The sequence below is a fragment of the Macaca mulatta genome, chromosome 8 (genome assembly GCF_049350105.2).
Source record: "Macaca mulatta isolate MMU2019108-1 chromosome 8, T2T-MMU8v2.0, whole genome shotgun sequence".
Lineage (NCBI taxonomy): Eukaryota > Metazoa > Chordata > Mammalia > Primates > Cercopithecidae > Macaca > Macaca mulatta.
In genome coordinates this window covers 84,039,220-84,067,061 of record NC_133413.1, presented here as the reverse complement: position 1 = coordinate 84,067,061, position 27,842 = coordinate 84,039,220, and the positions used below count along the sequence as shown (strand labels likewise).

The 27,842-nt window shown below is 40.2% G+C and overlaps 1 protein-coding gene and 1 long non-coding RNA gene across 34 annotated transcripts in view; both read left to right on the top strand.

Annotated features, from left to right (window-relative positions):
- STAU2 (staufen double-stranded RNA binding protein 2) overlaps positions 1–27,842 on the top strand; it is a 332,176-nt gene that overhangs the window by 267,605 nt on the left and 36,729 nt on the right. The window lies entirely within an intron of this gene.
- Positions 45–26,705, top strand: LOC144330808 (uncharacterized). The gene is made up of 2 exons (XR_013397311.1): positions 45–13,626; positions 16,418–26,705. It is a non-coding gene; the product is annotated as an uncharacterized LOC144330808 (long non-coding RNA).

Below are 27,842 nucleotides of genomic sequence, written 5' to 3'. Positions count from 1 at the left end.
ACACGGGAACTTATTTTCACTAAGAGATATACTAATAGCAAAATTAAAGTTTTTATATTTACCTTTAATGAATCAATTTAGTTACTTGTTCATTTACTTATTTATTCAACAGAAAGTGGAGTGTTTACTAATGGCAGGCCCTGGGATTCAGTAATGAGAAAACATGACTCTTGTGTTCACTGAGTTTACACAATCAATAAGAGGAAGGGTATTCTATTATGTACTTAATTGGCGTAGTTACAGGTTAGTTACTTATAGAAAGAGGTCTGGCCTCTATGTTTTTCCCTCTGTCTAGACTCCTTAAGAGAAGAAGCCAAGACCCTGAAGAGTATACTGTCAGCCTCTTCCTGTACTGGCACCCCACACAGTCCTTGGCTTTGGCCAAATTACCTAATTTTCCTTGGGCTTTCCTGACTATTTCATTCTGCCTCTCCTTGTTTTGGACAGCTTTCTCCCTACTTTGGCCTGTCATAGTTTTTTGTGTGTGTGTTTGTGTGTGTGTGTTTGTTTATTTTTTTATTTTTTTTGAGATAGGGTCCCATTCTGTTGTCCAGGCTGGAGTGCAGTGGCACTATTATTGCTCCCTATAGCCTCAAACTCCTGCTCTCAAGCAGTCCTCCTGCCTCAGCCTCCCGAGTAACTGGGACTATAGGCTTGTGCTCACGCCCGGCTAATATTTTTATTTTTTGTAGATGAGGGTCTTGCTGTGTTGCTCAGGCTGGCCACAAGCAATCCACTCACCTGGACCTTCCAAAGTGCTGGGATTACAGACCTGAGCTACCAAGCTTGCTATTATATTGGTTCTTGAAATCCCATTGCAGTGGCCACCTTTATCCAGAAGCATGTATTTTAATTCTCTAGCAGGTTCAGATCTCTCCCTTCCCTGGTCCTACTTGTACCTCGCACTTTTCTCACGAGGCTACTTGGTAATTGGATTGTGAACTTCCCGGGGACAGAGCACCAACTTTTACATTCACAGAATTGTGCCTGTCCTAGAAAGAATCAATGCTTATGTGTTATATGAATAATAATTTTAGAACAAATAATTTAGCTACTCTGGAAGCTGAGGTGGTAGGACGATCGCTTGATCCCAGGAGTTCAAGGATGCAGTGAGCTATGATTGCGCCACTGCACTCCAGCCTGGGTGATAGAGCGAGATTCTGTCTCAAAAAAAAAAAAAAAAAAAGTGAGGATGTAGTTCTCAGGGTAACAAAGCAACATTTTAAACAGTACCTGTAATACCAGTTGCTGGGGTTGAGGAATGCATCATAGAATCCAAACAACCGGGGCTGTTCTGGGTTTTTTGCCTGTGAAATTAGAATGTGTCTACCTGAATTTGGTCTTGGAAGAAGGATCAAGTGTAATTATGATGTAAAATTATCAACTAATTAATAAGGTATGGAAAAGGTAAATACTTTAAAGTGACTTCTCTTCTGTCATGGCCCCAGTTGTCAATCCTTATTTTATTAGAGAAACCTCCGTAAGTAATTTGAACTAACCTCTAGTGTGTCCACGTCTGAGTTTGTGATTGCCATGGAGTGCTGAGTGATTGATTTTTCAGGGTCTTACAGTGAGCTAGTAGCAGAACTGGGAATCACAGGCTGGTCATTTCTTCTAGTGAAAAGCAGGAGCCATAAACAGGAAAATGGGACCCTTTTATATAACTTGGGTATTGGTAAGCAAGACTGATATCCACCTTACGAACTAAGATATTTTTGCTGTACTTTTAAATATACTTTTATTGTAAGAGATGAATCTGATAGAACATTATTTAACCCTCACTATATTGTAAATCGTGTCATAGAAAGCCATTCATTAGCCAGGTTCTACTCTGCAAGATTTCCAGGGCTTCATTTCTATTCCAGAAAGAATGTTTTAAAGACTAAGAATTTCCAAATCCACCAAGCTGACCTCTATTCCATTATGTAGTCACTTGCAATAGAAATAATATATTCAGAAGTAACCTTTGTCTTTTAACATTTCAAGGATGTTATGTTAACTTGAACTAGATTCCAATCCTCTGTAGCAATTCTAGAAGCAGCCTCAGAACAATGTCTTCTTCCATACTGCCATACTCATAAATATCAAATTTTTTACATTGTTTTTATATCATATCATTATGTTGGCTTCTAAAATCTTATCACTTATTAGCAATATCCAAAGGGACCTACTGATAGGAACACAGGGACTTGATGACCTCATAGTCATTGTCATCCCTGTGTTTGTATGAAATGTAGCTTTTTAAATTGTTGTTGACACTAAAAGTGAACGCTAATTGCATCTTAATGTGAGACTAACTCTGGATATGACTATATTTTTCTTTGCCTCATGAAAATGCTCCCTTCCTGATGCTGTGGCTGAAACAAAATTCTTAGCATTTAAAATAAAAGAACTAGCAAGAGCAGTGACTCTGTAAACACCACTTCAGTCAAAGTCTGATACCAAATATAGCACTATGTTAGATGCATGTAGGCATGGCCTCAGCAAGTCCCACACAGTTAATCTCCAAGTCCTGCATATCAATCACACCTCCTTCACATACCTGGCCTGGAGCCTTAATGGAATTCCTGCTCATTATTTCAGTGATAGCTTACTTCCTTTGTTTTTCCTATTGGCTTCTCGTTGTGCCAACTTTTTCAAGGAGCATTTTCTTACCTAAGCAACATTGTAATGTTGTAATATATGCTGACAGTTCATTTATAAAGTCCTTCTTGTTCCAAATGTTTCTATGTAGAGTTACTGAAATTTAATCATCAGAAGAGATTGAATTCTCTCTAGATCATGCAGCTTTGCTTAAATGTTAAGGTAATAGTACATTACTGAAATATAAGATTTCAAAGGTTTAAAAATTCAATATCAAGACAATTCATTAAGCTTTGAACTGATCACCTTTGAAATCATAGATAAGAGCTATATAAATGGTCACATATAAATCACATATTTTAAGGGAAGTTAATTTAAAATTACAGCAAACCAAGTCAATGATTGCTCACGACTGCCTAGACAATTTGTGAGGTTCCCCCCCATGATTTCTTTAAGTTCTTGTGGACATGCTTTTTGGTTTTATTTTACAGCTTCTTTTCTCCTTAACGTTATGTTGTTAAAATTCCTTCAGTCCAAGTGATTCTTTTTAATCTTTTATCAGCATGTTGAAAGCACTTTTTCTGTAACTCCATTTTTATGCTACTAGACACCAGAGGAAAAAGTCCAACAACTCCATCCTCCAGAGTTGGCTATAGGCTTGCACATTCTTTGCTCACCACTGATGACTCTGTATGGGGCTTTTTAAAAATTTCTTGTGTAAGGTGCAAAGCAAATATTAAATATTATTTTTGGTTCTGATACAAGGAAATTATAAGAGATATGGGAGCTCTGTTTACCATTCTTTGTAGAGAAAACCACCAATTAAGTCATCTCGGTTGGTTAAATAGCATCCGTACTTTAACACCTGAACCTTGGTATAAGTACACAGTAGCTGGTCCTAATTTCTCAACATGATCCTGCAAATGAAGGTGTGAAGTCCTATTTTTGAGTGTTTTCAATCAATTAACAAACTATAAATATAATCCCCAGTTATTGCTACATGTTAAAATATCTATGTTACAATTAATAATTCTTAATTTCTAACTGTGAAAATAAATTTCTTAATAGTATATATAGCTTGTAACCCAAATAAAAGACTTCTGTTAAAAATAAAACTTAAATATATTTTAACGCAAATAAGTGGTCTATGTGAAATGCAGGGCAGAATACTGAGATCACTTTTGTTACTGTCTCCTAAAAGAGCTTCTTTGGCATAGACTGCGCATATGAGCTTGTGTGTTTGCAAGTAGTCAGTTTGCAAAGTGCCAAGGCAAAGGATTTCTTCTCCTTCCTTTGGATTCCTTTCATACCTAGAGATACCTGAAAATAAACCAATTTGTTCATATGTGCAAATGTCTATTAAATTTTTCAACTAAAAAAAAGAGTTTTTTTTTTAAGATCATAAATCTTTCTGTTTTCTTTATTCTTTATTTTTTTTTGAAGTTGTAGCCAGTAGTTATGGTGGCCCCGTGGGAATTCTTCAGGAGTTGGAGTCAGGGAGTTTATCTGCAAACTCACCAAGAGACTCCTGGCAATGTGACCACAGGCCAGTTGCTCTACCTGTCTATAACGAGGCATGTAACACCTACCCAGCAGGGTTAAAGTGGGGATTAGATGAGATAATAGGTGTGAAGCACCAAGTGTGGCCCCACACCTGGGAGGCGCTCAAACAGTATAAGCCAGCAGCAGCCAAAAGAATCTCTCCAGGTATAAAAGTGAATTCAAATAAAAGGAAAAAGGACACCACCTCTGGGATAGCATTCAAAAGACTATATACACACAGACTAACTTCACGGTAGGGAAACAACTCAGAAAATGGCCCACCTACTGCACTAGACCTCAAGGAAAACAAAAGCGCTGCCCTATAGAGTTGTTTTAAGAGGAGGGAATTTTTGAGTCATACTCAACTCTGATTCATCACCAAAACTCACTGATTACATGTAGTGAAAATTCATTATAATGTTTCCACAAGCAGGATTTCCTGCCTTTAAGAATCACAGCTGAAAATTCAAAGCAACGAATATTTCCCCATATTTTTGAAATACAATTCTATTTAAAACATTTTAGTTATTTGCATAGTTGTTATTAGTATATAATTAACATACAACAATTTAGCCTTTGGTTGGAGCAACATTGTATAAATGTGGGGTTGCAGAAAGCCCATTCTAGCTAGAGAATGCTTTAGTTTGGTTCACCCTCAAAAAAGGTGTTTTTTGGTTTTGGTTTTGGTTTTGGTTTTTTGTTTTTTGTTTTTTGTTTTTTTGGCTTATTTTGATCCAAATACTTATTCTAGGATCAGAAGCTAGAAGGGACCCTAGCCAGTGGCTCTCAAACTTTGGCATGTATTAGAATTCCTAGGTGCAATGTGACTTCACAGAGAACCTGAGGTGGATGAGGCAGGCCCCTGCTGTCTCTTTTTACCCGTCCCTCCATCTATAATGGCAATATTGCGCTTTCCTTAGACTCTGGCTTTGCACTGGCTGTGCAGGGTTCCAAAATTAAAACCCCAAGTGTTTTCTAGGTGGTAAAAATCTGTGTGGTGAAGTTATAAAGAAAAGTAAAGGAATGATTAATACAAAAAGCAAGACAGTGATTCCCACTCAGAGGGAGAGAGTGAAAGGCAATTGGACAGGAGGATTCTAAAGGCTTCCAAGGTACTGATAATGTTCTATTTCTTAACCTGGCAGGTGGGTACATGAATACTTGTGTGTGGTATGTGTGAGTTTGAAATAAAACAGCATATATGTATTCTTTTATATGTATTGTACTTTTTATGACAAGAATTTTAAAACATTTACATTATTTAAATGATGTCAGAGCGAATGTGGCAGCAAGTATAGCACACTGTTAAGTTTAAGCTAGCTTGATTTGTTAGTATCACATTGAACTTCTTCCTTCTGTAAGTGTGTACTTTAGTATGCTTCATTCTTTGTTGGAAGTGACTGCTTCATTTTCTTCATGTGTAAGTCAGATTGCTCCGCCTCCCTTTACCATCCTACCCTTCTAGTTTGGTTCCCACAGATTTCGTGTTTATTGGATAGCAAAGGCTTCTTAAAAGAAGCAACCTGATTACATTTGAGTTTGCAATTACAATCTCTTATAGGCATTACCTGTGACCAGCTGCAAATGATTTTCAGTTATCTCTTGGATATAACCATCCCATGGCTATATATTAATTCGACATGTCCACTTTCGGGGGATTTTATGTCATCCATTGGACCCTCCTTTCTCCATGTGTTTTCTGCACGTTGTGTTTCCAAATGCTAATAGTCTCATGTTCACAGCAAAATCCCTCTTTGTGTTGTCATCAAACCTAGAACATCTTAATACGTCTGTACTTATCACACCTCTCTTGAAAGTTACTTATCTCTGTCTGTCATGAGGTTGCAAGCTTCTTGAGAGCAAAGCTCATGTCTTATTCCTTTATCTCTTCATTGCAAGCTCACATTTATTATACATTGGATAAATAGGGAATCTTGTATTTCAGGCAGAGAGAACAACATGAACAGAACCATAGAGGCCTAAGGAAGACATGTCCAGGGAATGGGACTATTCCAACATAGCCAGGGCATTGAGGATATTGGGGTGGAAAGGGTACTGGGATAGAAAACTGGAGAACTGGGTGGGGGTAGATTATGTTAGTCTGTGACTGCCACTGTTAGAAATCTGAACTCTATTCTGTAGACAGTGGTGAACAACGGAAGACTTAAGTAAGACATAAGATTTTGGTTCTGTGTTTTAGAAAACAAACTTTGCTAGCATCTATGTGTTAGACGACACCAAGGAGGGAGATTGGAGACAGGGAAACCAGTAGGAAGACGGGAGCAGTAGAAGGAAAGATGCATCCGACAGTATGGGATGCTTTTTTTGTTTGTTTTTCCTGAAGCCATTCATTTTAATATGTCTATGTTCCTGAAGATATTTTGAGAGATATAATGGATATGAAACTTGGGAAACTTTGGATTAGGATATTTTATTTCAAAATGCACAGTAAAGTCTTCTTTTTAGGTCTACACACACACACACACACACACATATTGTATTTAAGTATATCTTTGTTGGAAGATATCCTGCTCAAAGTTTTGATAGTTGTCATTAATTAAAAATTTGATAATTCTTAAGACTAGTTTTTTAAGTATTTGTTTATTCATTTTTTTCTGCTGTATTATCATTTTTATTTTTATGTCAAACATTCATTTTCATACAGCCTAACATGTAGCACAAGTTTTAAAGCTTTCCCGCATTGTGTGAGAGAGGGAGAGAGAGAGAGTGTGTGTGTGTGTGTGTGTGTGTTACTCAAAGGGGATATGGCAGAATAGGGAGAAAGCAGGAAGAGAGAAGGGATTTGAATGAACAGGTAGAGGAATCCCAGTCTCATGCCGTGAAGGGAGGGTTCCTTGGGAAGGTTCTATTCTGGTCCTCAGTTTAACTTTCTGAGAAATGGTTTTATAAGTTGACCCAGAAATAATCAGTACCTAAAATTCAGACAAATTATTTTAAAAAATTAAGAAACAGTAGGGGAAATTCGAACACTGATGTTTGATGGTATTAAGGAATTATTAACTTTTTAAAGGGATGACAATGATGTAGTTTTATGAGTCCTTTTCTTTGGAGATTAATACTAACACATTTTGCCAATGAAATGATGTAGTGGTTAGAATTTGCTTTAAATTGATGCAGGGGTTGGGGGAGTGGGTGAAGGTATAGATGAAACAAGCTTGGCCATGAACTGATAATTGTTGACTCTGGAGCATGGGTTCATGGAGGTTCATTATACTTTTCTCTCTACAGTTTGATATGTAATACTTTTTTTAATAAGAAAGAAACAAGGTTCAGGCAACTGATTCAGCTACCCAAACTCATAGATATTTGATTAATAATTTAAAATATAGCCATCCATCAGTTTCAACTATCTATGTCTATCTAATCTATTTATCTGTCTACCCACCTGTCTATAGGCTTTGGCTTACTTCAGAAAAATATTTAAAGTGATTTTTTTACAATTCTTAATGATTTTTGGGGGGTGAAGGAATTGAGCAAACGGCTTAAAAATAGGATAGGTGAAATATGCAAAATGCATATATTGAGTTTCTGTATATTTACTAGAGATGCATCATGAATTTGCTCATTAACTTCTTGGCAGCCCTTGTAAAACAAAGAACATAAACCGTTTTCTGAATCAGAGCATCATTTTCTAACTCTAGCTATCAAGTGATTTGAAATATACTCATGTAAATAGTTTGCATTGCTGCATCTTGAGACCTAATGACAAGGTATAAAAAAGTGGAGGGGAAAAAAAACTATTTTTAGAGCATCTACTATGCGTCAGGTATTATGCTAGATCAGACTTGTCCAACCTGCTGCCCATGGGCCACATGCAGCCCAGGACAGCATTGAACACAGCCCAAAACAAATTCAACTTTCTTAAAACATTTTGAGATTTTTTTTTTTTTAGTTCATCAGTTATCGTTAGTGTTAGTGTATTTTATGTGTGGCCCAAGATAATTCTTAATTCTTACAATGTGCCCCAGGGAAGCCAAAAGATTGGACAGCCCTGTATGTGCTCATATACTTTATCTTTAATCTTTACAACCCTTACCTGTTAATAATAATTCTTTGCATTTGCTTTAGAAGATGTCTTTATAAAAACTTGTCCCCAAATTGTGGGCACTTGCAAATCCCTTCTGTACTTACTGCATTTTCTTACTAAAAAAAAAAAAAAAAAAAAAAAAAAAAAAAAAAATTATATATATATGTATATTCCTAACATATTTCTAACATTAGTATCACACTTCAGTGCATCAGACAATAGACACTTGATCATGATTGGTTTGTAGAGTATAATGAATTTGTTTCTGTAAAGTTATCACAATTGTACTTATTCTCCATGTTTTCAACTTTTTATCCCAACATGTCCCAACCTAATAATCTTCTTCTGTCCCTAAAACTACTTTTGCTCTGGCATTCCTTGCTTGCCGCAAAGAAGGGCAGCAAGACCCACCCAATTGGCTAACGCAGAAACCTAGACAGTCCAGGTTGCATTTTGGACAGCTTCCTCACCTAAATCTTGTCCTCCTCAGTGTATCCCTCCTGGTATCCCTCTGTAGAACTTCTGTCCATCTTTACTGGCCCTGCCCTCGGTTAGCATTGTCCTCTTTAGCCTGACTGTGGCAACTGTTCTTCCTGTACTCAGGCCTGCCACCCTCCAGTACTTTCTGCACAGCAGCCAAATGGATTTTCTGAAGCACAAGGCTGTTCATATCATTCCTCTGCTTAAATGCTTTCAAAGAAGTGACCTTCAAACTTTCTGGACTGTGACTCACCATAAAAAATAAATTTAACATCATGACCCAATAATCACATCAATATATATATATAAACAAGTTTTATGTTTTCTGTCCTTTCCTATCCTATTCTATTTTGATCTCTTTTGTTGAAAAAGTAGTGCTGGTTGGACCCCATGAAACTTATTTCAGAGCTAACTAATAGTTGAGATCCTACAGTGTGTAAAGCATTGCTTTTTAGAATTCTTGCTGTCCAAAGGATCAAAACCAACCTCTGTAACAAGCATGATGGGTCTGTCCGTGCTCTGCCACCTGCTCATCTCTGTAGCCCCAACTCTTCCCCTCCCCTCTGATGGCTCCACTCTCCTGAACCTCTTAATGTCCCTGAGTGGCACTACTCTCTTCCACTCCACCCCCACCTACCCGGTTAATTCTTCCAGTTCTTCAATGTCACAGGAAGTGTTACCCTGCTGTTATTTATACAAAGCATTTATCATATACCAGCCACTATGCCAAACCCTTCACGTGGATTATCTCATTTGAGCTCCAGTTGCCAGAGTAGGTGCTTAGTAATACTTGTTGAATGAATTAACTTCACATTATGCCCCTGCAGTTGTTGTTTAGAACTGGGATGGTATACATGTAATATTCTCACTATGCTGACATTTCTAGGGTACTTAGAAGCCACTTCTTAGTCTGGCTGCTCTCACGAGCATTTGTCTCCATGTGTCCACTTGGCCTTTGGCCAGCAGGTTGTCTGTGGGTACAAATGCCATGAAAGATGTAACCATTTCCTCAGATTTGAGAGGAAAGTACAGTCTACACCCACCAGTGATCTGAGAGCCTTAGGATGAGAATGCGGTAAGATACTAATGTCTGCTTCAATATTTTATGTTGTTAATTCATTTTCATCAAGGGTTGTTTTTAAAGCCTAGTTTAATCTTACATTTCCTATTATTAGAAGCGTACTGAATCAGACCATAAATGTTATACAGCCATGATCAAGGAAACATATATTTTTAATCTGATAAGGGTCATAATACAAAGTCATAGTCCATTACCCATAATACAGAAAGTAAATCAGTTGAAAAATAATGAATTTCTTTTGTTCTATAGCAGGTGAGTTAGAGCAATCCAGATTCTTGGAAACAGAATGGACATGGGTAAATACAGTTTCAATTTCAGGTGACTATTACCATTTACAAATAGAAATGACCCACAGCAAGTAAATAGTCCTTGAAAGAGCATCGTAAGATAAAAATAATCCAAATGTTCTCGAGGCAAGAACTTCTATAATAACACCAGATTCATCTCAGCTAAATGTCCTCAGAGGTGTGTGGAAGGGCCTGATAAATTCTATTCTGGCTGGTCTGAGGTCGCTTGTGCTCCTCTGACAAGGTATGTTCTTGAATAAGAAAATAAAGGTGCCCATATAGCTCCCATTGGTAACAAGAATTTCCAATATAAGAGTATTCCATTTTTTTCAAGATACTGTTAACGTATTAATTTCTAAACTGGTGTTAGCTAATTTCTAAAAATCAGTAATTACTCAGAGCCACATAATTTATTGGCCCTGCTCTTTAGAAAATATGAATATCACAATGAAGTAAACATTTAGTGTCGCTACATTGTCAATTTTATATCATCTCTTTTAGTTGTTCATAATTCTGTGAATCAACAATAACATGGGAGCCAGAAAGCTAGAATGAAAAGTAAATTGGTTTAGCAGTTAGGGAACCTGAATTCTAGTCCATATTCTGCTTTGGAATATTTGCATGGCCATACACGCATATCATTTAACCTCTTTGGGTATCAGATTCCTGATCCACAAAATGAGGGAGTTAAAATCATAACATGATTGTTTCCAAAGGGACCTTCTAAATTAGTATTAAATGAGACCCTGATCACATATCAGTAAGAAAATCCTTTGTTGACTTAAATAAATTCAATAGACCATTTTTATAGATTTCTTTCATACAGGAGATGTGAAATCTCTAAGGTTTTTAAGACATCTCAAAAATGGAACAAAATCCATATTACTAAAATAGCATCCACTGAATTTATAGATCTATTTACTGACTCCATGATTTACAGTAAGAGTAAAATACTCATTCATATGTTCCGGGCCTCAGCTGCAAAGCCTTGAAGCAAATCAAGCTTCTGTGCCTCAGCTGCATCCTGATCTGTGGGAACAGGAGGTTTGAGAACAGATGGCCTCAGAGCACACGTCAAAGCAAGCCTAACTGAATCCTGCCAACTTAGAAGGCCACTCCATTTTTTTTAAAAAACTTCTCACTGAAATACAATATACGGCAGAAAAGTGTACATCAGTGTACTTTTAATGTATTTTCATAAACTGAACACACCTGTATAATCGGTATCCTGCTCAGGAGACATGCTAGCCTCCCAGAAGCCCGCACCCATGATCCCCTTCCAGTCACACCCCCTCCCCAAAGGTCACCACTGTTCTATCTCCCAACAACATAATTTAGTGGTGTTTGTTTTTATACTTTGCATAAGTGAAATCTTACTGTAAATACTCATCGGTGACTCAATATTGAATCTGTTTTCTGTTTCTTTCACTCAATATTGTATCTGTTTATAGTCACAGGTTATTCTTCTCATGCCTATATAATATTCAGTTATGTGACTCTCTCATAATTTATGTATCCTTTCTAGATTTTAGCTATGTTGAATAATATTGTGACATACACTGTTATTTTTATCTTTTGGTGAACACGTGTACCTAATTCTATTGAGGAGACTGGCCCGTTTTTTAAATGTTGCCTTTTCTGCTACTTTGGCATATAGGCTACTTGTCTGTTGGAAGATTAAACAAAAATTAGCTGTATAAATATCAGAAGGCAGGGATTAACTTAAATTCAAACCAGCCTACTTTTTTTTCTTCTCCCCCTAAAGACACACCCATTAGGATGAACAGAATACACCTCCTCTACCTGAGGAGTGATGGAACAAAGCCCGGAGACACCCAACCATGAACAATGCTCAGAGATAGAAAGTGGTGGGCTTTGGTTTTGCTTTTCTTTGTTAATAGAGCAGCAGATTGTGAGTAGAAGGTGTTGAAGGTCTTTCCATTCTTTAGGTAAGATAAAGTTTCAGGTGCACCGAGACTTTTTCTAGCGCTCTTTCCTTACATATCACAATAAGTCAACAGTAATTAGATCATGAAGTAACCCATCCCCCAAACTTGATCACTCAACTTTTATTTGCATTTTATAAGATGAAATATCCCTTTTATTACCCCAGAATATTCAGTTCCAATGCATGTTGGCAGACATTTCAAGAAGAAAATGCCTGCAGACTCCAGGGACTTGATAAAGGCCTAACCATTTTCAGATATTCCTCTTCCAGCTTCCCAGGTTTTGTGGTGTTTTTTTGTGTGTTTTTTTTTGTTTTTGTTTTTAACCATTTAGACCACATACCACAGCAAATTATTAAAGGATTTGTAGTTCAAAAACCACTCTTGCAGACAATATTTCATTGGTTGGTCTTAGCAACTCCCTGAGGTGGGCAAAAAGGTTATGTGGATCACAGAGTGTATGAAAACATGACATTCTCATTTGCAAAGCGCCGCCCACTTGGAACTTATTCTTCTATGGATTATTTATTATTTTGTAGCTGGAAATTTCCAACCTTCTTCCATCTCCTTTTTTATCACAATGTTCCTCTTCACTCCTCCCGTTTTCTGCCTGACATCCTTGGCATGAGCGTGAGGTGGGTCTAAGTGTTCTAATACTCAAAGCACCTTCAGATCCGCCTTTTAATTTTATTTTTTAGCTAGTGAGCACTTAATCCTTGTGATGGTGCTATATTAGGAGGTGTTAGACTAGGCTGTGGCTTGTCATGTGGCATCACTGGCAAATCCAAGCCTCTGGCCGTTTCTCTGTCTTCCAGGCCAATGTTCAGATCACAAGACAACACTAAGCTGAGGGCTTCCTGGGGAAGAAGGTGCCAGTCCTCACACAGCCCTCTGGCTTCGTCACATATCCATATATCTGAGGTCTGCAAAAATGCCCAGTGTGCACATTGCTTGGACTTGAGGCGTGTGGATTTTTGTCCCATATTCAGGCCATGTGACTAAGACCACATAAACTTGGATAGGATGATTCTTTTTCAAAACCGTATTGCACAGCCATTCTGCTATGGATATTCTATCATTCGATTTACCTATACATTTTTTCCACAGAAATATTGTTGGATCTGGGATGCTCAAAGAGTCTTAGGCATATTTTCCCCAGTATACAGCTCTAAGTATTTCAGAGGTCACATATTCTCATTTAGACTGTACCATGCAGAACAGCACTGATGAAAGTCACCGCTGCCCATCTGAAGTTGCGTCAGCCTGAGTCTCAGGCTTTCTTACTGTCCTCATTGACTGCTCAGCCTGCCAGCACATAAATGCTGTAATTCACTAGTATGTGAAGAGTGACAGTTTTATATAAGCACTTCTTCCTCCATGCTGGCATGCACCGTGGCTATTGTGTGGAGTATTACATTTTTTTCTGAAATAACTTAAAACTGGGAAAAGATTCTGTGGTATATGGTTTCATTTCTTAAATTTGCTGCTGAGTCACTTCCCCTTTATAACTGAGCTAGTTTTCACCAATACCTTTAATTACATCAGTTCTTTTTTAATAAGGCTCATTTTCATTGACTTGCTCTCACTTAATGAATTCTTCTTGGTGAAACAGGAGCTTACTGGCACAACATATAAAACGACCCCTTAATACAGCCAAAGGTGGGTTGCGTTTCTCTGTCTCCTTTATCTATCAGCAGTGTATGTTTTTTGCTTTTTTAATGCTGAACTAAATCCACTGCAACTTTTATGTCTCTATTATATGAGTCAGCCTTACTTTATGAAATAGAATTCTTTAAAGTTTGTACTATATGCAAAAAAAAAAATTCTTTGGCATGTTGAACATTATTTTTAAATGGCACTTAAGCCTTGAAGAAAATTCTTTTGTTCCTTCCTTTTCTTTTTTTTTTTTTTTTTTTTTTTTTTGAGACGCAGTCTCGCTCTGTCACCCAGGCTGGAGAGCAGTGGCCGGATCTCGGCTCACTGCAAGCTCCGCCTCCCGGGTTCACGCCATTCTCCTGCCTCAGCCTCCCGAGTAGCTGGGACTACAGGCGCCCGCCACCTCGCCCGGCTAGGTTTTTTTTGTATTTTTTAGTAGAGACGGGGTTTCACCGTGTTAGCCAGGATGGTCTCGATCTCCTGACCTTGTGATCCGCCCGTCTCGGCCTCCCAAAGTGCTGGGATTACAGGCTTGAGCCACCGCGCCGGGCCTAGAAAATTCTTTTGTAAAGCTGGTAATTATTTTATATTTTAAGTAATTATTCCCTCATTTATCAATTTTTTTATTGATGGTTTTCTAATAGCGCACACTTACAGTTAAACACCCAGGAGAAAAAAAAAATATATTTTACTGAAAAATAAGCAAAGCAAAGGCATTTTTTGTAACTTTCGCCTGGTTTATGTGGGGCCAACTTTTCATTTACCCTTAATATACCTCCCCCAGTTCTGTTCTCTCTACACCCACTCCCCTCCCTCAGTAACCATGTATAATTCACAGTTATATCTCCATGCTCATCATTAGGCCATTAGCGGCACTATTTTGATTGGGTGTTACCCAACTGTATAGCTTTTCATGAAGCCTTACTTTAAACGTAATGTCATCTCTTCTTAGCACATCAGAACATTTTCTTCCCATGTTTTGACAGATTTGTCCCTCTCCACCCAATTCTAGTACACTATCGCCCTGTCCTATCACACCATACACTGATGAAAGGCAGATCCATTCTGCATTCCCTTCCTGCACCTCCACTCCTGGGTTTTGTTAACAGGGTTAGCATTTAGTTCAAACAATGTAGGTATGTAATATCTGACAAATTTCAAGTGATCTGAAAGTCCCTCTTCCACTGGTTCTATCATACAATGAACTATTTAAATGCAAGTATTATAAGAAAGTGTTAACCTGCCTACATCTTAATGTGAATTTCTCTCTTCTTCTTCTTTTTTTTTTTTTCTTTTTTTGATAAGAGTCTCGCCCTTGTTGCTAAGGCGGGAGTGCAGTGGCGCAATCTCAGCTCACTACAACCTCCACCTCCTGGGCTCAAACGATTCTCCTGCCTCAGCCTCCCAAGTAGCTAGGATTACAGGCACCTGCCATCATGCCCAGCTAATTTTGTATTTTTAGTAGAGACGGGGTTTCACCATCTTGGCCAGGCTGGTCTCAAACTCCTGAGCTCAGGTGATTTACCCACCTCAGCCTCCCAAAGTGTTGGGATTACAGGTGTGAGCCACCATGGCCAGCCTTTTTTTTTTTAATTACAGAAGCAGGAATCAAGAATTAGAATCTGAGGTCAAGCACAGTAGTTCACGCCTGTAATCCTGGCACTTTGGGAGGCCTAGGTAGGCAGATCGCTTGAGTCCAGGAGTTTAAGACCAGCCTGGGCAACATAGTAAAATGCCATCTTTACTAAAAAACATAAAAATTTAAAAAAATAAATATTAGTGTGTGCCTGTAGTCCTGGCTACCTGGGAGGCCGAGGCTGGAGGATTGCTTGAGCCTGGGAGGTCAAGGCTGCAGTGAGCCCTGATTGTGCCATGGCACTCCAGCCTGGGCAACAGAGTGAGACTCTGTCTCAAAAAAAAAAAAAAAAAAAGAGAGAAAAAGAGAATTAGAATCTGAGAAAATTAAATATAAGACAGTTGAGTTATTGTGGGAAAGAAAGAGAAAAAAAACCTTGGAAAATCAAGTTCACTATAAAGTAGCATTAGGGAGTACTGATTTAGAGGAACTAAAAACCATTAGGATTTGGGGAGGGGAGTGGAGGTTAAAGAGAAGACATAAAAAGCAAATGCTAATATCAGATGATGGAAAAGGGAGACCCTAAAAAGTAACTCAATGTCTACTCAGTTTTGCAGGAAACATGCCTATGTGTTATTTTTCCTAGAAACTAGTAGTGGCACTGGTTCAGTAATTTCTTACTGGGCTCTTCACAGCACTATCTCTATTTTTTTTTTTTTTTTAATTTTTTTAGAGGCAGGATCTCACTCTGCTGCCCAGGCTGGAGTGCAGTGGTGCAGTCATAGCTCATTGCAGCCACAAGCTTCTGGACTCAGGCAGTCCTCCCACTTCAGTCTCCAGTGTAGCTGGGACTACAGGCACATACCACCATACCCAGCTAATTTCAAAACAAAAAATCTTTTTTGTAGAGACAGGATCTCGCTGTGTTGCCCAGGCTGGTCTTGAACTCTTGGCCTCAAGCAATCCTCCCATCTAGGCCTCCCAAACTGTTGGGATTACAGGCAAGAGCCGCTGCACCCAGCCTCTACTACTTTTAATTTACTATTTAATTAGATTCACCTTCCCCAGCCTACTGCTTTGCTTTATTAGTCTCATAATCCATTTCTTCTGTGCAGATACACGTATGCTGTTGCTACCCTGTATTGGGTATTGTAGCCTATGTTGACTAATCCAAAGCTTTTACTAATTCTCTTCTGCCTTAAATTCTTCCCTTTATAGAGGCCAAACCAAGGGAAAAGCAAAACTGGGGATCTTTTTCCCAGGCTCCCTTGCAGTCAGGGATAGCCACACGACTGAAGCCTTCCCAAGGAGACATGAAGACACATCTGCCTAGAAGCCTCTGAGAAAGCTGGCCAACAACCTAATCCAACCCTGAATGTAGTCATTTGAAAAACAAATCTGAATTCACTAGTGTAAAGAAGAGTTGATCCTCACCACATCCCTGCAAAAGCATCACCTTTACCCACTGTTTAAAAAGAAACTAAGGTTCAGAGAAGCTGAGTCACTTGCCCAAGTCACAGAGCCTGTACATTTTGAGAGACCTAAATCCAGGGCTTCTCGCTTCAGATGGATCAATCAGGCCCCTCCCACTGCTTGTGCTGCCTTTTGTTTACCCTTATACAAAACAAAAATATATCTGCACATTTAAAAGCCACATCAATTAGAAACTCACTCATAAATCTGCTTAGCGGTTTCCCATATTTCCTGGGTCACAGTGCTGTTTGTGAAACAGCCTCGCTCTAATTCGAGGTTTAATCTGATTCTCCCCAGGTGCCCTCTGTCTGGATTTTTTTGTGTGCGTTCTTATCCAGTAGCAGCCACTTGTTAATCTGCTTTTCAGCCTTGTTTTCCTCACCCACATTCTTTTTCTTTCTTGAATTGACTGTGGATAGAATCCACGCAGCAGCATTAACCCCCAGCCTGTCTTCTTTAGAGACAACAAGAAGTGGTTGTGATTCAGTGACCTCTCTTTTATTGAATAGACCTCCTACCACATCTGTCCCCTGTCTCCTTACCCAGTCCTTCTGCTCAGTCTCTGTCCAGACACACTTTCCAAAAGGACACAGGAGAAACAGGTACACCTTTTTCTAATAGCAGATCTGTTTAACCTGGAGGATAGAGCAGACATGGCTTCTTGTCTGGCTCTACCATCATTTAAATTTGGAGGCAAGTTATTGGTGCTCTCTGCCCCTTTGTTTTCCTACCTGTAAAAGGGGACAAGCGATATCTTTCCCACCCCACCTTAGAGGGACAGTGTGAGAAGAACTAATCAATTATTAACTCAACTAATATTTAGTGGCTATCTACCATGGAACAGGCAGTGCTCTTGAAGTTGGAGAATCAAAGATTAGAAAGTGAGACTTCTGCCCTGAGTCCACTGGCAGAGATAGACTTGTAAATGGAAGATGTCAATTTATGGGAAGTGCTGAAAGAGGTGTGTGCATATTCTATAGGAGCTCAACAGTTCAGAAAACCTTCCTGAAGAGTTTATGTCTAAGGCCTTGAAAGACAAACGAGAAAAGGAGAGGAAGGCCATTTCAGGCATGGGAGACTGCACCGACAGGCCATGGTGGGCGCAATGGACAGTGGGCCTGGTGGTGTAGACCAGAGCCAGGCCAAGACTGGGAGGCTCCTGAGAGCTGGGGCGGTGCCACAACCATCTGTGTATCCCTGGCATCTAGCAAAGTGCCCGGCACCCAGAGAGGTGCTCAATAATGGTTTATTAAATGGCGAGTCAGTGGAGGGCTTACAGGAAGTCACATAAATATCCACAGCACAAAGTAGAAATTGGTGAGGGCTGTAAGGGAGATGTAGATAAAACGTTCTGGGGTTCCAGTGGAGGCTCACATGAGGTGGGAGAGTGAGAGAGTGGGAAAGTCCGGGGCAACTCCACGGGAAGAAGCCTTTGAAACAGGTCTTTGAGGAAGGATGGTGAGATTTATCAGAGTGGCTTCTCCGTTCCCCCTTTTCTGTGTCACATTCTTCCATTCGCCAACCTCTTGACACTGGTTTAAGTTTACCTCCACCCCCTTTTTCTTCCTGGCTTCCTTCCTGGATTATTTCTTTCATCCTGCCTAGAAACCTTCATCCTCTCTAATAAGCCAGAGGGGAGAAAGGCGTTGCTCAAGCCCTTTCACCTCTCCTCCAGAGGAATTTTATTACAAAGGCCAGGGATTATTTTTTTAAAGACACAGAACTCCAGTTTCTAGCCACACTAAAAATGAATAGAACCTGAAAATAATAAAGATGAGTGGGTAACTCCATGAGTCTAAAACCCAGAAAACCAGTTCTAAGATTGAACCATGGTATTTTGACTTAAAGGAATGTAATGTATGGGCTGCCATTTACATTTGTGAGGTCTACAAGTGTGCTATCCTAAACTGCAAGAATGCATTGCTCGTGTTCGATGAATTAGTCAAGAGTTTAAGATGAGAGCATCTGGGCATGACCCTACACCAGCATATACTGCCTTTGAAAACAGGGCTGAGCCAACATGGCGAAACCCCGTCTCTACTAAAAATACAAAAATTAGCTGGACGTGGTGGTGTGCACCTGTAATCCCAGCTACTTGGGAGGCTGAGACAGGAGAAACGCTTAAACCCAGGAGGCAGAGGTTGCAGTGAGCTGAGATCGCACCACTGCACTCCAGCCTGGGCAACAGAGTGAGATTCATCTCAAAATAAGTAAATAAATAAATGAAAACAGGGGTGAGAAATAGGCTGCAATAGAATGAAAGACAACAAGGGAAGGGGACACCAAGTCCTGTATGGTCTAATCAAGCAATGCACATGCACACACCAGTGAGCACACACAGTTACAAGAATTCCAGCCAAGCAAGCCAGTGATGGAGACATAGAATGATTGGTGTTCAGCATCAGTCACAACAAACTCAAAACGGTCACACCTGGGGAAAGTTAGGAGCAGAAGGAGGTTAAAAACACTCTCCTGTAAAAGCATAGAGGGAAGTTAATGATCCCAAACAAAAAATTATATGCAGCCACCTAAGCCTAGTTAGAAAGAGATAATCAGTTTGAAGACATAATTAAGAAATACAGTAATACATGAGGCATTCTAATACCTCTACTAACAAAGAAAATGAGTGTAACATATTTTGTAGTCAAAAACATTCCTATTAAATATAGAAATTAAGGATGATGGGATATTCTAGGATATTGTAAAGGAACTGTGGTAAAAAAATGCTGTTAAATACTTACTATGATATTATTGCATGTGCTAGAAAACACAAAATAGGCATCCAAAAGAAATGGAAATGACTCTTGAGCACGAAGATGATACCCCAGCGCTATTTGGCCACACTGCCTCCGGCGCTGGGAAATTGAGGGGCCCAGCTCAGCTGTCAGTGTGGGCCGGGGTGGGCTCATTTCTTTCACCTGACTTCTCTCCTTTGCATTTTTCTGCTTTTTGATGAGTAAGACTGTCTAAAAACTCAAAACGAAAATAAGTATTTTCTCAGCAAGAGTACAGAACATCATGCTGCTGTTTATTCTTATATGTTTTTTGGTTTCATACATAAATTATGCTGAGTAAATGGTGGCATCCTCTATTGGGCAATGACCTCATTTTAGCTGTATCTTCTTAATATGATATCACAAAACAAATCCATGCCTCTAAAATTGCTTACAAGGAGTAGATCTTTAATCATTCTGAAAGAGATCATTTTTATTTGCAGGTTGGTGATATAACTTCATCTAACCTCCCAACTTCCTTTCTGTTAAGCATGTTATTACAAGCTATATTCAATTTGGATTCCTTTTTTAATCTTTCCTTTGATTATTCTGTTTCCCTTTTTTTACACTTTGTTTTTGAAAGTTTCCTTGCATTTCCTGAAACCTTTGGAGTGTTTCAAGAGAAACATTGAGCTATTAAGGCTGCAGTGTGTGTGTGTGTGTGTGTGTGCACGCGTGCACATACGCGTCTCTGTGTGTGTGTATTTAAATCCAACGCTGCCTGCGAACAAATGCTGCATTGTATATTATATGGAGCTGCCTCCTTTGCTTCTTGAACAGAGCACCTGGTGTTACTGGTTTCAAAGAATATTTCAAGATTGGCAGTTGGAGTCTCTTCATAGAAGTGTAACAGCGCTTCTCAGAAAGCTTGAAAAATGATATTCAAAGTGAAGGAGAATAGAGAATAGGTGTCACCCTCTAAAAGAACAGTAAGCAGCCGCAAGGACCTTCATTCAGAGACGATTCTGAGGGAAAATGGAGACTTCTGAGAACCAATTTTCTAGCTTGACATGAGCTTAGAAGATTGGGGAGCCTCTCAAAACTGGGTTCTACTTGATCTATCTGCCAACCTGTTTCTTAGGAGTTGTGCGTAAAAAGACAAATCCAAAACAAACCAAACAAAAAACAGGGCCCTTTACTTCAGGCAATATCCTGGAAAAATTCATTCAAAAGCTAGAAATTGCTAGATTATCAGGCGCATTGTAAACTGTTGTCTCAAAATCCAAATTCTTTACTAAAAGGAAAAAAATAGGTGTACTAAGTATGTTTCCTAATAAATCTGGCCTTCGGTGAGAAGAATTATGACGTATTAACGCCACTTTGAAGTCTTTTGTAGCCTCCAACCCCGCTTCCTTCTCAGTACACACAAGGTGAGCAAATCTATGTGGAAGGTGAAAATGAAAGATCCCTCAAAGTCAGTTCCAGGAGACATAAGGTACTGTCCTTATCTTGTCCTGCATCCCACAGCTCATGAATATTCCTCGTGGTTGCTTACTGAGCAGAAATCATTTTACAAAAATGAAATTTATTCATTCCAGATATAGGATAAACCAGGTCTAGAGGAAATTACCTGTTTGAAAGCCTCCTTCCCACATGAAGTAGATGTACCTTGATTTTTTTTCTGAACATTCTTCTCATAAAAGTAAGGGTCCAAATGTTGTGCACATCAGTCAGTAAACCTGTAGCAAAGAGCATCAGACTAAGGCCTTGAGCACTTAGAAAGACTTAGCAACCTGAACTGTAACATTAGTAACATCAGCTTCCATAATCATTACGGTGATGTATTTTTCTGTAGTCTTTCTTATGAAGCAATATCCTTTATGAACAAGTACTCAGAAATTCATATAGAAACCATATTTACTCTTCAGAACTGGCACACAGGAAATGAAGTAGATATGGGGAATACAATTTTTCTGGACAACATTGTTATAAAAGCTGTTTTTAATTTGTATTTCACCAGTTCGAGGCAGGTCAAAAGAAAGTAAAAATAGACCAGCGAAAGTCCAGCACATGCCCATTGCCATGCACAAGGTCTATGGCCATTTTCATTCCCAAAGACCAGCATATTGCGTTGAAGGTACAAAGTCAGATAAAACTGGAAAGTATTCATCTTGTCACTCTCTAGTAAGTGTCATAACTGCTAAATAATTTGTCCATGATCACACAGCCAGGGGTCAAACCCAAGTCTACCAGATTCTGCTTCTCCACTGTGCCTCAGGAAGTGCCAGTGGGGAGGTGGGCGGGCAGGCATCCTGGAAGGAAGAAAAAGGGGCTTTCCCATTGCCTCTTCACATGACTGCCTTCAAAGTCATTATTCTGCAAAAACATGTTCAGAGAAGGTTTCTTCACCATCATTGGCTACACCCTCTGGAATCCCATAGTCTTTGTTGTGTATACCCTAAAGGCACTCAAAGAAGTTGTCTTTTTTTAAATACTAGGTATCATAAAGACACTAAATTTGACTAAAGACACATATTTTGGCATATCACAATATAGTCAAGGCTTGAAGTGCATAGATGCAGCAGGAATAAGGAAAATCTTTTACATATTTTTTAGGTTTATAATGTCTTATTGACCAGGTGCGGTGGTTCGCGCCTGTAATCCCAGCACCTTGGGAGGCCTGGCAGGAGGGTCGCTTGAGCCCAGGAGTTCAAGACCATGCTGGGCAACATGGGGAGACCCTTTCTCTATTTAAAAAAAAAAAATACAAAAATTAGCCGGGCATGGTAGTGCATGTCTGTGGTCCCAGCCACCTGGAGGGCTGAGGTGGGAGAACTGCTTGAGTCCAGGAGGCGGAGGTTGCAGTGGGCCATAACCATGCCACTAAAATCCACTGAGTCCAGGAGGCAGAGGTTGCGGTGGGCCGTGACCATGCCACTAAAATCCACTGAGTCCAGGAGGCGGAGGTTGCGGTGGGCCGTGACCATGCCACTAAAATCCACTGAGTCCAGGAGGCGGAGGTTGTGGTGGGCCGTGACCATGCCACTAAAATCCACTGAGTCCAGGAGGCGGAGGTTGCTGGGGGCCGTGACCATGCCACTGAAATCCACTGAGTCCAGGAGGCGGAGGTTTTGGTGGGCCGTGACCATGCCACTAAAATCCACTGAGTCCAGGAGGCGGAGGTTGCAGTGGGCCGTGATCATGCCACTAAAATCCAGCCTGGGTGACAGAGCGAGACCCTGTCAAAAAAATAAAATAGGCCAGGTGTGGTGGCTCACACAGCACTTTGGGAGGCTGAGGCAGGTGGATCTTCTGAGGTCAGGAGTTTGAGACCAGCCTGGCCAACATGCCAACATGGGAAAACCCTGTCTCTACTTAAAAAAAAAATTCAAAAGTTAGCTGGGTGTGGTGGCAGGCACCTGTAATTCCAGCTACTCAGGAAGCTGAGGCAGGAGAATTGCTTGAACCCAGGAGGCAGAGGTTGCAGTGATCCGAGATCACCCCACTGCAGTCCATCCCAGGCGACAAGAGCAAAACTCTGCCTCAAGACTAAATTAATTAATTAATTAAGTGAAAAATTTTTTTACTAATAGATGTGAACAAAAAGTCATTATATATGGAGGGTGATAAGAGAAAAGATGGAGAGACGGGGTGATGTGGCAGGCGTGGCTTAGGTAATCGAAGCAGACGAAGCAGGAAGATTGAATTGACAAAGGGGAAGAGCCCGGGCAGAGCTTCTGGGAACCAGAGAGCTGGGGCCCTGGGTGTGGCCACATGGCTGGGCAGAGTCCCAAGTGCAGAGTTCTTGGGGACTGTCCAGTTCCATCCCTGCAGGCTCTGAGTTTGAGTTCCCCTACATTCCACAGATTGGTGAAAGCCCGCGGTTGCGTTCCTGCCCGGCTTCTGCTTCTCCCCACCTCATTCTCTCCCTCCTACACAGTCTCCATCCTCCTCCTACTTGCTGCTGTGCTTGTGCTTATGCTCTCTGTTGGCCTCTTTGCTGCCACCAGCGTGACATGATGCAAGTGGTATCCTCTCCTTAGCATGTGCATTTAATACATAGAAGAAATGGTGTGGAACTTCCAAAGTCACCTCATATTTGCCATGTTATTTATGACTCTACAAGGTTTGTGATGGTCTTTCAAACCGCAGAGGATGGCTTCCACTACTTATCCAATAAAGCATAGCTCAGGTATCATTTCCTGTATTACTCCTCTGAGCCCCATCTTCCACCTACCCACTTACTAAGGCTGGAATAATTAATACTCCTTTGAAACTAGCCCTTACTAGGAAATACTGAGATGGCCTGTAGTGTTTTCCTTCCCGCTTAGCTCATGAGCTGTTTGTGATCTGTCGTGTATATCTGTGTAATAGTGAGAGCTACTAGGTCCTGCACATCTCCTGTGTGCCAAGCACTCCGCTAAATACTTTGTGTGCATTGTCTCATTTGAGGATAGTCACTGAAGAAACTGAGACTTAGAGGGGTAAAGTAACTTCCCCTGTGTCTCCTAGCCAGGTTTCAGGCCAGGTTGGTCTGGCTCTACAGCCTGTATCACCACCCGCTACCCAATACATGCTAAAGAACTTGGCACACAGTTACCCAGTGAATGTTGGTTGAAGTCAAATGAAAGAAGGAAAATAGTTGTGGAGAGAGGAGAGGAGCAGGTACACCTCAGAAACAGAAGCTCAGAGCTACAGTTCAGGCTCTCAGTCTTAAGCTGGTTCTTGTGTCAATGGCTAAACCATTGGAATGAATTGCTCTCAGAAGTGTATGAGAAATCTGAAGGATGTGACCAACCTACCATAAGATAATGTTAGGACAGCCTTAGAGCTCCTTGTGGCTTTGGTTTGAAGAATATAAAAATAAAGCTGTGTATAGTGTCTGGCACTAAAAAATTATGGCTGTCATTCCAGAAGCAACTGATAACGTCTCTGTTGTCACCAAAATGGAGACCTCCAAAGCAACTAGAGAATGCACAAGACAGCTTGAGCCTAGAAGACCATGGATCTAAGAGTACCCAGAGCCTTAGCAGAGAACAAGTCATCCCTGCCGCTTAGGCATTTTCCTCAAAAGCCCAATGTAATTATTATTTAGCCATCCTTTACCTCTGTTGGGTACTCCCATCAATTTCCAGGAAACGTGAAAAGGAGTTTTTAAGCTAGGTATCATCAAATGTGTTTAAACTTGTTCAAAACTTCTCTCATCCCCTGTAGTAATTCACCATACATGTTTAACAAGAATTAAGAGCCCCCAAGTATTGAATCAGTCATTTGTGCTGTCTGTCAAATAATCTCTCTTCTCTAACCTGGAACAGATGACCTCGCCCAAACCACTTTAATCAAAACAACAACAACAATGCCCTCCTGCCCCCATTTTCTTCTAGTTTTTGTTTGATTAAATATAGAGACCACAGCTACTCTGTAGCATTAAATATAGAGACCACAGCTACTCTGTAGGCTAGAAGGAATGTTTTGCCAGACACATAACTTGTCAGGTACCTCAGGCTGAGACCCTGGGAATCATAAGAAGATACAGATACATAACTTGAATTGCGTCTGAGCTTGGGTTGGCAGCCGCTGGCTGCTGAGTAGAGGGAGAGGATGAAGTGAGATCTGCTGACCTATATGAATGGTCTAATAGAAGGGGAATGATCCAATTAAGCACTGCCCTAGATTCCTCCTGCAGCATTCCTCTGATCTCCATTGTGTATTCACGGCTGGGGCTGGGGACGCAGGAGGCCCCAAGAGTCAAAGGAGCCGTGCCCGATAGGAGTTGCTCCTTTCAGAGACAGTGGCTGCATTGAGCAGATGAAGATGCGGAACCAAGGACAAGTATTCCTGAAATATGTTTTGAAAATTCCTGTTGAATGCATATATTCAGCAGCATGCCAGGGCCCTTAGTAACAGCCTGTTGGGTGTTGTGACAACAGCGTGGGTGTGATGACAGCAGCATGTGTGGGATGTGACGATATGTGGAGGCGGAGCTGCGTGAGCTTGAGGTTGGGTTTTGATTTCAGTGGGAGCTCTGCGCATGGTAGGACTGCTGGTTGAGGTCTTCGCGGAGGGGATCATCTCAATGAGAGGCGACTTCACACAGGAGGCCCCGCTTCCTGACAGGGTGAAGAGTAAAAGCGCAGCTCCAGAAACCAGAGCGCTTCCCAGCCATGTAAAGTTCCCCTTTTAAAAAGTTCGGACGTTCAAGATGGCTCTCAGCATGTATTTAGGGGTTTCTGATTTCTATATGGAAAATGTATTCTCAAAAGCTATTTCTATAGACTGGAAAAGTATAGCTTTTTTGGTGCAAATCTAATAATAAAGCCTATCCAAAATAGTTCATATTATCTGTATTCACTAGGAATTTATTCTTCATGTTAGAAGAGGAGCTTGGTTTCTTGGCTTCTCTTCTGTGACTATACACTTTCAAAGTAACAGCGTCCCTTAAATGTTATTATTCTGTTTCAAATTACGTCTCTGCGTTTACCTTAGTAATATAAAAACCTTGGCAGGTTAACACTAAAACAGCAGCCGTTAGTTGTTAAAGAAAAATGAATATAGGAAAGTTCTTTTTGAAAAAAAACCTTAAGATGAAAATGTGATTACTTTCATGAAAGTAGGCTTCCATTCAATGAAATAATTTTGTCAGGTTATTTAGTCATTGTAAGGAGTTGGAGTGATTTAAATGTTTTATAATGCACTGTTGTTTTCCACGAAACTCTAGTGTGGCCCTGTTCCCTGGCCACAGGAATATAAGAACTTCTTGGCAAATACCCTGACTAGGATCGGATGGGGCAATGTATAATTAATGTCAAGTGTTACTGTCCTTCTCCAGTGCCACCCACTGACCAGCATCAACTTCTTCCTGTTCTTTCTGTATTCAGAGCTTGGTTTACACCACTTTGGTTCCAAATATATCTGGATAAAATGTTGGTTTCCCCTTTGGAGAATATACATGACAAGAATCAGATTCATGTAACAAGAGGTAACTTTCTCATATCTTTGAATGGGTTCAGAATAAGCCAACGTTAAAAAAAAAAAAGAAGAAGAAGAAGAAGCAGCCCACGTTTTTTTGCAGTTAGAGATAATATTCCAGTTAGTGAATATTTTTTAAAAGAAGCTTCTACACTGTGGCTACTTGGGGGGTGTTTTTGTTGGTGTTCTCAGTTTTTTAGCTTTCTCCTTGAGCCTCGCTTGACGAGTATTGGGAGAGAATGTCTGGCAACTGTTACTGAAACCTCAGGCTTTTTCTCTTTCTTATTTCTGTAAACTTCATAGACAGGATTACGCCCAAAGAACTGATAAAGTAAAAAGGTGTTTGTACATTAAATGAAAGAAGGAATGAGAGTACGATTCCTGGATTTCTTAGAATAATACTGAACAGGGATCAAAGTGGAAACCATGAGATTCAAATCCATTATCATGAAGCTGAATCGTCTAACGAGGAAAACCATAATGGTGAAAACCAAAATTGCAAATCAATCCTAGGGCCAATTTTATTTTATGGAAGTAAAGCTGAGAATTTTAATGAATTAGTTCTTTCTGTGAGGTTCCTGGGTAGGAAATTTTAAAAGTCAAATTTAGGAATGAAATTTAAGGGTAGATCTCAATGGGAGCGATATTCAGCAGGTTGGTGTTAGTGTGCCTTAGTATGCCCATACAGGTTGTTAAAATATTGAAATACTTCCATGTTGCCAATATCTGCTATTGGTAAGTAGCTATGGCCTTAAGTCCTCGGTGCCCTCCACCAACCCCATGCCTAGGTCCCTCTCTTGAGACCCCGTTCACCTCCCAGCTACTCAAGGGGTCACACCCAGTGCAACAAGGGAGTATCTCAGGCTCTGCCCCAGCCCAGGGTGGCAATTAGTTCTGCTCGGTTGGTGCCCATGCACTCCCTGCCTGGTAGGTACTTTGCATATCATGCCTATCCTAATGAAAATTATGTGAATAAAAACAGCTAAAATGGGGATACTTCAATGGAGAGGAAAGTCAGACAAATACAAATATTACACCAAAGAAAAAACTAAGAATGGTATTTAAAACCCAGATTTAAATAAATTCTGAGCAAAGCCTTAGCATCACAGGGACGTGGGAGATGTTCTTTTCCTCCCCCATCTTTTTATTTTGGCGGCATATCTTTTTTGTACCAAATCTCTTAGGCTGGAAAGTATAAAATGAAATTCCCTTATGACATCACCACCAATGGAAATATGAGAGGGTGCCTAAGCCTAAGTGGTCCATTTGAGATGAAGATTCAAGTACGCATGTAAGAGCGTGGAGGCCACACAGCCCCTAGCAGCAGACATGTTGGCCCTTATCCGAATGGGGTCCTTGGGAGGGCTGCAGCCTCCAAGGGCCTGGGGTTGGATGCCAACCTACAGCCTATTGGATTGTTGATTGTCATTTAGATAGTAACATCTGAAGGGAGGTGGTTTTTGGTTGTTGAAATTTCTTTTTGTGTA